General features: G+C 42.1%; 1 protein-coding gene across 3 annotated transcripts in view; it reads right to left on the bottom strand.

Annotated features, from left to right (window-relative positions):
• The window catches only part of TIAM1 (TIAM Rac1 associated GEF 1), a 230,278-nt gene that overhangs the window by 154,339 nt on the left and 63,625 nt on the right, over positions 1-12,314 (bottom strand). For 2 of the 3 annotated variants that reach the window (XM_030914607.1, XM_030914609.1), the window contains exon 3: positions 7,501-7,678. The exons of the other annotated variant lie outside the window; for it this stretch is intronic. The gene's annotated coding sequence lies outside the window, so the exon portion shown is untranslated. The remainder of the gene's footprint in view (positions 1-7,500; positions 7,679-12,314) is intronic. 3 annotated transcript variants of the gene reach the window in all.

A 12,314-nucleotide genomic window follows, 5' to 3' on the forward strand; every position in this document is an offset into this window, starting at 1 on the left:
GCTGACGGGTCTGTTATATTCATAGCATTCTTAGTAGCAAGATTCTTTTCAGCTGGCCAAGGTAGGAAAGAAGCCACTTTTATCTTCAGAACTAGAATGTAGACAGGAATGCCAAATCTCCTAAATCCTACTAAGACAAACTCTCAGGGGATGGCCTAAGGAGAGTGAGCAGGAAGTCTGAAGCAACTGAGGTTAAGAAAAATAAGGTTCTAGGGACTGCTGAAACACCCTTCAATTTGAAAGCTGTTCCTGAAAGGTTAGTAAGAACGATGAAAGCCCATGTGGATCAGTGGAGGACTCCGAAATAACATCAGTGTGAAAAGCTGAAATTGCTCATTGCATACAGGAGACACCATCTCCATTTCAGGGACAACCCCTGCCCCACTGGCAACCCCCAGAAAGTTGGTGAATTGTAAGTTTTTTTTTGTTTTGTTTGTGTTTTGTTTTTTGAGACAAAGTCTCGCTCTGTCGCCCAGGCTGGAGTGCAGTGGCGCCATCTTGGCTCACTGTAAGCTCCGCCTCCTGGGTTCAGGCCATTCTCCTGCCTCAGCCTCCTGAGTAGCTGGGACTACAGGTGCCCGCCATGATGCCCAGCTAATTTTTTGTATTTTTAGTAGAGAAGGGGTTTCACCGTGTTAGCCAGGATGGTCTTGATCTCTCAACCTTGTGATCCGCCCGCCTCAGCCTCCCAAAGTGCTGGGATTACAGTCGTGAGCCACCGTACCCAGCCAGTGAATTTAAGTTTTAACCTTTCCGTGTACATATGTAAAATTCCAGCTACTTCCATCATCTTAATTTCTTCCTATTCTATCTTACTTAACCCTTTTTATTTTTATCTTCAACAAACAAAACCGGATTTGCATTTTATATTTGCGTGGGTTTTGTTGTTCCTGTAGTATAAAGGAAGCAAATTCAGGGCAGAAATTTACTTTTACTTTTTTTACGGCTTCCACAAGACTAGAAATATTCCACGCATGATAAAGAACCATAAATATTGGTGCATTTTAGTAACAAAAGCAAAAAGTGAAGGACTAGCACCTCACCAACATCATCACACAGTCACTAGGTAGGAGAGAGAATATTTGGGACAAGAAGGACAAGCTGAAATGCAGAAACTGGGATTGACATTGAAAAGGAGGATGCCAGAAAACTGGTACTAGATTTCAAGCTGGGAAGCATTACCAGGTTTAAATTCATTAAACTCTTAATTTCTGACTATGACTTACTTCTATAGAATGTTAGTGGTCCCAGATAGCTCTCATGTTTAGGGACTAGGTAGGAAGGAGGTAGGACAGGTTTTTAGCCTAAGAACAACTCTCAATATTCAAACCTCAAGTCTGGCTTCTCATGCTTTTCTTTCTTTCCAATCTTCTAAGTCAAGCTTGTTCAACCCGTAGCCCGCGGACCACGTGGATGGTTTTGAATGCAGCCCAACACAAATTCATACACTTTCTTAAAACACTAGGAGATTTTTTTGTGATTTTGGTTTTTTTGGCTCATCTGTTATCGTTAGTATTAGTGTATCTTATGTGTGGCCCAAGACAACTCTTCTTCTTCCAATGTGGCCCAGAGAAGCCAAAAGACTGGACATCCCTGTTCTGAGTTCTGGCTTCCTTAGCCTGCCTCAGGGCCTGTGCCTGTCCCTCTGCCTAGAACGCTCCACCTTTCCGCCTACTCCACCAAGTTCCTTCAGACCTTCAATCAAATGTCCCCTTGTCAAGGAGGCCTTTCCTGACCCCTCCATCTAAAATGACACCCAGTGCTTCAGAACTCAACATTTCTTACCCCTCTTCTTTTGCTTTTCACATTGATCATAATTGTAACCAACAATATATATTTCACTTACTGGTCTTTCCTATTCTCTACTGGTCTCTCTTATTCTCTCTTCCCACTAGAGCCTAAGCTTCAGGAGGGCTAGAAGTGTCTTGTTTCCTGCTGTATCCTCATTGCCTAGAACCCAGCCTGAAAGGTTGTAGGTGGTCCATTAAAAAACCACTAAAAACTCAAAAGAAAAAAAAATCCTGGAATGAATGAATGACAAAGACACTTTAATGTAAGATGTGAAAACTCATACAACTACAATGCAACATAGGTGAGAACATGACCACAATGCGAATGAGACACAGCACACATCAGTCTTAAATACACTAGCCTCTTCTCTCAGGATGCCTGAAGATACTTCCCCATCAGCTTGCTACTCTCTGGGTCCTTTCCATCTGCAGGTCTGTGTCCGTCCCTTACTCTGGACCACCGGGTTGAAGGTCACCCTGATCCATGAACTTAGGGGCGAGGGTGTTCAGCTTGTGCTCCAGTGTGTTCCCCTCCCCACCCCCAGTGCTTCCTGGGGAAAGAATTAAGGGCTTGCACCTGTCTCATTCCACTGAATTCTTGCCTTCAGTTCCTATCTTCCTCTTCCTTTTGGAGCTGCAGTGCAGAGATTCAGGAATGAGGTTAAGAATCGAGAAAGCAGCTCTCCCCATAGTCAGGGCAATGAGTGCAGAACTGCTCAGGCCTAGGAGGATCCAGAGAAAGTGGGGGCAAAGGAGACTTAGTGGCATGATGGGCAAGAGTGTCATCTGAAAGTGGTATGGGGTCAAAGCATCAGGAGTTCCCAGGGGAGTGCTTAGGGCCAGGGATCAAAGACAATAGGACAAGTGTGATTTTTCTATTCTTACCAACACCATGATCCTCTCTTAAAGTGATGAGTTAAACTTTTCAGTAAGTAATCACCTTAAAGGCCTTTAAATCCCATCAAATTAAATGCAGATGCTCCTCCATTTATTATGGGGTCATGTCATCATAAACCCACTGTAAGGTGAAGATATCCTAAGTCAAAAATACATTTAATACACCTAACCTACCAAACATCATAGCTGAGCCTAGCTTACCCTAAATGTGCTCAGAACACTTACATTAGCCTACAGTTGAGCAAAATCATCTGACACAAAGTTTATTTTAAGTATTGAATATTTGTTGAATATTTATTTATAATAAGTGTTGAATATTTCACATTCAACACATATTTCATGCAACTTATTGAATACTGTGCTGAAAGTGAAAAACAAAAGGATTGCATGTGTACCACTGTAAAGTTAAAAAAACACAAGTCAAACCACCCTAAGTTGGGGACTGTCTATACATAGTAAAGGAGTTAAAAGGTATTTTAAGAAACTTTATCAATATGCATAAATACTTGTTAGTTAGGGTGGTCCATATATATCTGATAGGTGGTCATTTCTCAGGGACTGCTTTTATAGATTTATTAGGCTACTAAGCCTTTTTAAAAAAAAAAGATATAGAACTATACACATACATTGAAACAATGTCAAATTCCTGGCTTTGGTATTTTACTATAATTATGCAAGATGCAACCATTAGAAAAAACTGGGTGATGGTTACATTTCCTGCATACAATTTCCTGTGAATCATAATTATTTTGAAATAAAAAGTTAAACAAACAAAATGAGTCTTAATTAACTAACTGAGTAGTCTAATAAAACTGTAGTTTAAAGTGAGAGTTCTTCCAAAAAAAATGTAGTTGAATCCCCTTTTATTTTTAGCTGAAAAGCATCTAGAATATTCTAACATAATTTCAATGAATTAGGCAACAACAAAAAAAACAAGCATTTATTGAGCATCATCTAGCAAAATGTGATCAGAAAGTACAAAGCAAACACAGAACAGTGGTCCAAAATGAGGTTAAATAAAGAGGTGACATTGATTATCTGAGGATAAAGCTTCTGTCTTAACAAACTAGTGAAAAAAATAAGTTTTTAATATCTGGTGCCAGCAAGTTGGAGTAAACCAACTAAGGCCTATCTTGCCCCAGCTAATGACAACTAAAAACTCTGGACCAACAAGTAAACAAAAGCAAAAAAAAAAAAAGATCAAAACCTGAGGATGCCACCCATTTAAGGGTGAGTTTCCTATTTTGTTTTTACTGTCCTAATTTCTCACCCAGCCTTATACCAAGGGTGAGTATAGCTCCAGTGAAGCTATGACACAGGCAACAAAAACTCTGGATCAGACCTTGTTCCACCCAGAGGAATCAAGAATGGTCCCTGTAAGCCAGAGAGAGTGTGGAGATCTCAGAGAAAAGAGAACTGGAAAATAACATCCCATAATGGTGCGTATAAATCTGCACAAGTGCCAGGCTCACTCCTCAGATGCACATGCCTAGGACTGACCCAAAGCAAGACAGCAAAAGCTTTGAGAACTGAATCAAGACATAAACCACAGCCCAACCCTCAGACTAACACCTGAGTGGTGCACAAACAGGACGAACTCAAAGCAGTATACCAAAGGCTTTGAACACTGAACTGACATTAGAGCCTCCACCCACGGAGGTGAGACAGCACTTACAATCTGAACCCAGTCAGGTTGACTGCCTGCAAAATAACAACAAGGAAAAATCAATATTCTCCAGATGATGTAACAAGACCTGGAGTATCACGACATAATATTCAAAATGTCCACAATGCATTTCAAAGAACCAGGAAAATTTGATTAGCTCTCAGGGGTAAGGACAATCAATAGATGCCAATCCCAAGGTGGCCCAGATGTTGGAATTATCAGACTTCTAAAGCAACTATTACAAGTGTGCTTCCTGAGTAAAAGTAAACACCCTTGAAATTAATGAGAAACTTCACTGCATGCAATGCCTGTGTAAGATCATTATGAACATCAATGATGATATTAATACATGAGTAAAGGCTGGGCACGGTGGCTCACGCCTGATCCCTGCACTTTGGGAGGCCAGGGAGGGTGGATCACTTGAGGTCAGGAGTTGGAGACCAGCCTGGCCAACATGGCAAAACCCCATCTCTACAAAAATACAAAAATTAGCCAGGCCTGTAATCCCAACCCTACTTCGGAGGCTGAGGCAGGAGAATCACTTGAACCCAGAAGGCAGAGGCTGCAGTGAGCCAAGATGGTGCCACTGCCCTCCAGCCTGGGAAATAGCGCGAGACTCCTTCTCCAAAAAAAAAAATACATGAGTAAACAAATAGAACACACATAAAAAAGAAAGGTCAACCCTATATGACCCAAGATACAGCACGTACCTTGCATTTTTAAACCACCTGTACTGCGTAAGGAAATATTCCAGTTAATAGAAAGCCACCCTGTGGTCAAAGTCCTGGGCATAAAGAACACAGAAAAATCCTTCCACAACCACAGATTGCTGAGAGGGAAAACAGGGAAGGAAAGAAAAAGACACAAGGGAATCTGGAAACAACTTCATCACCTTGAGGACTAAGGAGGTTGTAATAATATTTTTATGGTTTAGGATGTCTAATGCCCTCAGTTACACCAGAGATTCCAGTGGTGCTCCTAGCAGACAGTAGGATGCCCCACCCTCTAGCTGAAGAACAGGAAAGTTCCACATGAACAATGCCTCGCCCTGTGGGTCAGCCGGTCAGGGCTTTCCCTGTGTGGGAGTAAATAATCCAAAAGGTGATTCTACCACTGGGATCAAACATCTCTAGTGCAAATTCTTCTCATCCTCCAGAATTAAAATCTTAGATTTGAGATGCACATTCAAGATACGGACTTTGAGAGAGTTAAAAATTCTCTCCAAGAGTATTAAGATGTGGCCGGGCACAGTGGCTCACACCTGTAATCCCAGCACTTTGGGAGGCTGAGGCAGGTGGATCACTTGAGGTCAGGAGTTTGAGACTAGTCTGGCCAACATGGTGAAACCCCATCTCTACTAAAACTACAAAAATTAGCTAGGTGTGGTGGCGGGGAACGTCTGTAATCCCAGCTACTCAGGAGGCTGAGGCACGAGAATCGCTTGAACCCGGGAGGCGGAGGTTGCAGTGAGCCGAGATTACACCACTGCACTCTAGCCTAGGTGACAGAGCGAAACGCTGTCTCAGGAAAAAAAAAAAAAGAATATTAATATGTAAATATTTCACAGGCCTATATACATGATCAATCTGTGTAAGAATTTTAAAAAGCAATTATTCCGGATGGATTGCTTGTAGGGCAATTTTCACAATTACACCTTTTTTTTTTTTTTTTTGGTATTTTCTAATGTTTTTATACTAAATATGTAATTCATTTGAAGGAAAGTAAAATAAATAGAACATGCCAACAGGTTTTTAAGTCACTGAATTTTTTTTTACAGTTGAAGAGAGTGAGGATGTGGGCACTATGCTGACAGCTACAACAAAACAGCATCAAACCCAAACTCTAAAACAGATGGTCTGGGAAAATTACCTAAGATGAAGAAAATACTACCTAGCTTGGACTTACTCCACTTTTTCACTATGTTTCAATGGCACACTGACCGCCTCTCATTGTATCTATGGCAGGGTTATTTTTACACTGGCACATCTGTCTTGTTTTTAAGTACCCTCTTCTCATTTTATTATAAAAATCTCAATGGCAGAAACCATATCTTACTTGTGATTGTAAACTAAATACACAGAAGTTTTAGTCTAGCTCTTCTGAGTGGGAATGTTCAACACCGGCACTGCCTTGTAACAAGGGTACTGCAAATACATAAAACCTTAGATCTCACTGGTGGGCCCATGATAATCCAATTTATATCACATTCAAGTCAACAGTTAACTGTGAAAGCAAGGTTTCTCTGTCGCTGGGAAGGACGTTGTGAAATCTGACCAGAAGACATTTAATGATGTAAGTTATAACGATTAATAATATAAAATCTCACTCCCCTGAGGCATTTAGAAACTTATTAAAATAGACGTAATCATTACCCTTCTGTGACTTGAAAACAGGCCTCCAAAACTGCAGGAGAAAGGATGAAATGTATTTATTTCTAAGTTAAATTTGAAGCGAAATCACAAGACAACAGATTGCAAATTTAAAATTAGATTCTAGTGGGAGGTCTTGGTTTCAAGCCTGTTTTTTCCCTACTGGAGGCTGAGCTTGAAGACGGTGTTGGGGGGTGGGGGTGAGGGAGAGAGCTAAGATTAAACTGAGACAAAGTTCTGAAAGTTTTCGCTAAATCGTTACAACCCATGAAAAGAGTTTTGCCAAGTCACACACAAATACCCTGAACACCAGAGACTAAGCAGGAAAGTTTTGCAACAAATATAAGATGATCTCTGATTTCGAAAAGATTATTATTTTGACTGTGTTTATTTTTACTTTTTAAAGATTATCCAAAGCAGAAACAAAACATATCATTGTTTTCAAGTCAGATTTTGAAGCTTGGGTTTGCCTTTTTCAAACATAATCCGATATAAAGATGGTGAAGCCCAGGGATAAATGTACGAGATCCTGAGGGCAATTCACAGGCGAGAAAAGGATTTCATAGGCACCTACTTTGTTTTTTCTGTTTTGTTTTAACGCTAATGCTTTTGAATTGTCAGATAGGTGTAACCCTAATTCAAGGAAGTGATTCCAAATTCTTTTTCCCACGAGCTACACATAACAATGATAGTAAAATGCATCTGTCCCACCACCTTTGAAGCATTTCCATTAATTCATACAAACATAATAGGCTCAAATATACATATGCAAACCTACCTTAAAAGGCAACAGTGGTCCCCAGCCCAACTTGCTCCAAGAGCACTGTGGCATTTAGATATTGAGGTTGGAAATATGTGTCCGGATGAACAGCCACTGGGCTGGGGACGATGTCAGCACCTGCCCCCTGGGGTGGCCATCACAGTTTCATCTAAGTCTGTGAGAATGCGCCAAAAACCTGGAGAGGAGCGGGTCAGAGGAGAGAGAAAAACAGAAAGGAAATGATGAGGCAGAAGGAAGGAAATGGGCATTTTCTGTCAAACCCATTTCATCAATTCAATGACATCAACTTTTTGTGAAACACTGTCAGAGGCATTTGAACCACAGCAACTCCATCTTAAATAGGAGCTGGGTAAAATGAGGCTGAAACCTACTGGGCTGCATTCCCAGGCAGCTAAGGCATTCTAAGTCACAGGATGAGGCAGGAGGTCAGCACAAGATACAGGTCACAAAGACCTTGCTGATAAAACAGACTGCAGTAAAGAAGTCTGCTAAACCCCACCAAAACCAAGATGGTGACGAGACTGACCTCTGGTCATCCTCACTGCTACACTCCCACCAGCACCATGATAGTTTACAATGCCACAGCAGTGTCAGGAAATTACCTTATATGGTCTAGAAAGGGGAGGCATGGGGTGGGCGCAGTGGGTCACGCCTGTAATTCTAGCATATTGGGAGGCCAAGGCAGGCGGATCACCTGAGGTCAGGAGTTCAAGACCGGCCTGGCCAACATGGTGAAACCCCATCTTTACTAAAATACAAAAATTAGCTGGGCATGATGGTGGGTGCCTGTAATCCCAGATACTCAGGAGGCTATGGCGGGAGAATCGCTGGAACCCGGGAGGTAGAGGTTGCAGTGAGCCAAGATCACACCTTTGCACTCCAGCCTGGGAGGCATGAATAATCCACCCCATTTAGGATATAATCAAGAAATAACTATAAAAATGGGCAAGCAGCAACCCTCGGGGCTGCTCTGTCTATGGAGTAGCCATTCTTTTATTCCTTCGCTTTCTTTTTTTTTTTTGAGACGGAGTCTTGCTCTGCCGCCCAGGCTGGAGTGCAGTGGCCGGATCCCAGCTCACTGCAAGCTCCGCCTCCCGGGTTCACGCCATTCTCCTGTCTCAGCCTCCCGAGTAGCTGGGACTACAGGCGCCCGCCTCGTCGCCCGGCTAGTTTTTTGTATTTTTAGTAGAGACGGGGTTTCACCGTATTAGCCAGGATGGTCTCGATCTCCTGACCTCATGATCCGCCCGTCTCGGCCTCCCAAAGTGCTGGGATTACAGGCTTGAGCCACCGCGCCCGGCCATTCCTTCGCTTTCTTAATAAACTTGCTTTGACTTTATAAACTCTCCCTGAGTTCTTTCTTGCGTGAGATCCAAGAACACTCTCTTGGGGTCTGGGTTGGGACCCCTTTCCTATAACAATATGACATCCCAAATCAAATGATGTAACATTTGGATACAGGCATAAAACGACAGGCTTAAATCAGATAAATAGATAAATAAATAAATAAATAAATACCAGCCTATTTACATTTAGGGTAATCCATAGCCCTACAGACTAAGTCATCTTATTATTTTAACCTATCTGTTTATATTAAGGTGCTGGAGAACAGAAACAGGTTATCACGGAATGGTTCCCATGTCCCACTCAATCTTCAGAGTCTCAAGAAACAGAAATGAAAGGAAACGAGCAACCCTCAGTTATTCTCAAAGCAGTGCTGTATTTACAACGAATATTGAAGAAAATGTGGAAAGAGAGTAAAACAGAAGCCCAAATCCATCACATAGAACTTTCCATTGTATACACGTTTTCTCGCGAAGGCAAACATCAAATTCAGAGAAAACACATGAAGAATATGCATGGGAAAGAATTTAGGTAAAAGATCCAAACTGTAATTTAACATGGCAAATCAAGGACCAAGAGCTCCAGGAACACGTGGGGTTAATGGCGTTGTTTGATTTCCTTCATCTTTTTAAAGCCTGCTGGTAGAGGTGAAATGACAAATACTAAGGGCAAGCCAAACAAAGGCCTGAAGGGCCTCTTCGGGTGGCTTCATTTTGGTACTTTCTTCCCAGACATTTCCCTGGGGCTGCCCACTGCTGGTGGTTTCAGCAGGTGGGAACCTGAGATGGCAAATACTTTGAGCAGGAACATGAAGAAAACTGCCTATTTTGTGGAAGGGAGCCACATACAGGCAGTAAGTCAATAAATATATATGTCTATCCAGAATGGAACAGTAAGCAAAGACAGTTCTTCCTTATCTTGGAAAATATGCTATTTAACCATGAAGTTAGTGACTCACGCTTGCAGGGAAAGGAGCACAAGTTCTCAGCAACACCCCATTATTACCCCACAATATGTTCCCTTTCCACAATGCCCCCATTGCTACCCGGTTCACTCCCTTTCCCTGGCCATCCTCCTTAAAATGCTCTCTGCAAATTTCCAAATTTCCAAAGCAGTTCCTGAATTGCTTAGGAACTGGCAGAAATTAATAAGCAATAGCCCATTTATGCTGAAATGGACTCATTACGGTGCCAGCTGCCAATAATTTGCAAGGCTAGATTCTTGCTGGCAAAGGAGGCAGGCAGGCGGCTGTCCTTCCACCTGCACAACGGAGGCTGATAATGCATTTTCTATACTTTAAAAAAAATTACGTATTCAGATAGAATACATTTTTTTCTCTATCTATATTCTTCTAGTCCCTGAGCAAATAAATAAATAAACAAACAAACAAACAATACAGGGAGAAAGGGCATTATTTGAAAAACACAAAGGAGAGCAAAATGGAGTTGATTTGGTATAACTTCTTTCTGATTTTGGTGGGGAAAAAATTTGCCTATGACCCTGGTTGTGGAACTGATCCACGACGCGGCCTAATGAAGAGCTCCACAATCAGCAGATATGCTAAGGTCAAAACGTGCCAACACGTACGTATCCATTTCCCTTACAGCAAGTTAACTGCATCATGGCCTTGTGAATGGATGCCACCACAGCAATTTGGGAACTGTCAGTACTCTGGGTTTTCTCCAAGAGCTGCAAAGAACTCAGTTTCACTGGGAGACAGCTACGCACCAAGCTCAGTGTTGGCAGTCCAAGCTGGGAGTCGGGCTGCACGCATCCGGTCACATCTTGGCTTTGCAAGTCAAATCTTTACTTTCAGCATGACCTGGGGCAAACTCTAAATGTCCTATCCCTCTAACAAGTGGGGACGATAAGATTCCTAAATCATTGGGCTGTCATGAGCTTTAAATGAGATCATCTATGTTACAGAATTATCCCATTATCAGTTCTCAATAAACGTTACCGTATCCCATGATCGGTTCTCAATAAACATTAGCTATTATTTCCACTACTATTTAAAATGTTTAAACCATAAGGAATGTGCTACAGAATGGGCCAGTATTATGTAGGCTTCCTTAGCAAAATGATACCCACTTCACTGAAACTGAATCATATGTTATAAATTGAATGACATCAGTCACCTTAAATTTGCTGTGGAACAAATTGGAGAATTAACTAATCCAGCTATCAGATGCATGTGGTCTACTCAATTGGCTACAACACACACACACACACACACACACACACACACACACACACACACACACACACAGCCATACTGATGAAATCCAGCAGTACCAGTAGGCCTGCTTACATTACATTAAGATGACTCTTAGGGAACTGAATGCGGAGATTACCAAGTTTTTCAGTCTCACTCTGAGACATCCTTGATATGGTTTGGCAGTGTCCCCACCAAAATCTCATCTTGAATTCTAACTCCCACAATTCCCATGTGTCATGGGAGAGACCCAGTGAAAGGTATTTGAATCATCGGGGCAGGTCTTTCCTGTGCTGTTCTCCCAGTTGGTGAGTGGGTCTCAAGAGATCTGATGGTTTTACAAAGAGGAGTTCCCCTGCACAAGCTCTCTCTTTGCCTGCGGCCATCTAAGATGGGACTTTCTCCTTCTTGCCTTCCGCCTTGACTGTGAGGTATCCCCAGCCACGTGGAACTATGAGTCCAGCTAAACCTCTTTCTTTTGTAAATTGCCCAGTCTGGGGTATGTGTTCATCAGCAGCGTGAAAATGGACTAATACAATCCTCAATTCATACAGCCAATTTCTGTGTCATATGTCAAATGACTAGTTTTCGCAGGAATATGCGTGTACTGGAAGTGAAGAAGGTATTACCAAAACTAATCTCAGGCTTCAAATACCTGCAAAAATTGATAGGGCTGAGAAGTCCCAATGCTCCACTCCTGTAATATTATTTAAGATGAAAATACGGTGTCAGAAATAGTGTGTCCACAGCATTTAATCCTTGGCTTTTCCAAAAATGTCTGCCAAACCAGAACTTTCTTTTTCACCTTCAAAGTGTCAAAGACACTTGGGGGTGGGGGGCAGGGGACAGACACAGTGGCTCAGTGCTTTGGGAGGCTGAGGTGGGAGGATGGCTTGAGGACAGGAGTTCAAGACTAGCCTGAGCAAAACAGTGAGACACCCACCTCTACAAAAAAAATTTTAAAAATTAGCTGGGCATGGTGGCGTATGTGTATTCCCAGCTACTTGGGAGGCTGAGGTCAGAGGATCCCTTGAGCCCAGGAGTTTGAGGTTATAGCCTGGGCAACAGAGTGAGACCCTAACTCAAAAAACAAACAACAAACAACAACAACAAAAACACACTCATAAGGGGCATTCTGTCATTTTTAAGTCCTTGCAAGTTCCAGGGATCAGTGTATAGAGAAAAAGACACTGTATTGTATTTGCCCTGGAAATACCCAAGTTCAATTACCAGGTGCTATTACTTCATAAAT

This window comes from Rhinopithecus roxellana, chromosome 13, assembly GCF_007565055.1.
Source record: "Rhinopithecus roxellana isolate Shanxi Qingling chromosome 13, ASM756505v1, whole genome shotgun sequence".
NCBI lineage: Eukaryota > Metazoa > Chordata > Mammalia > Primates > Cercopithecidae > Rhinopithecus > Rhinopithecus roxellana.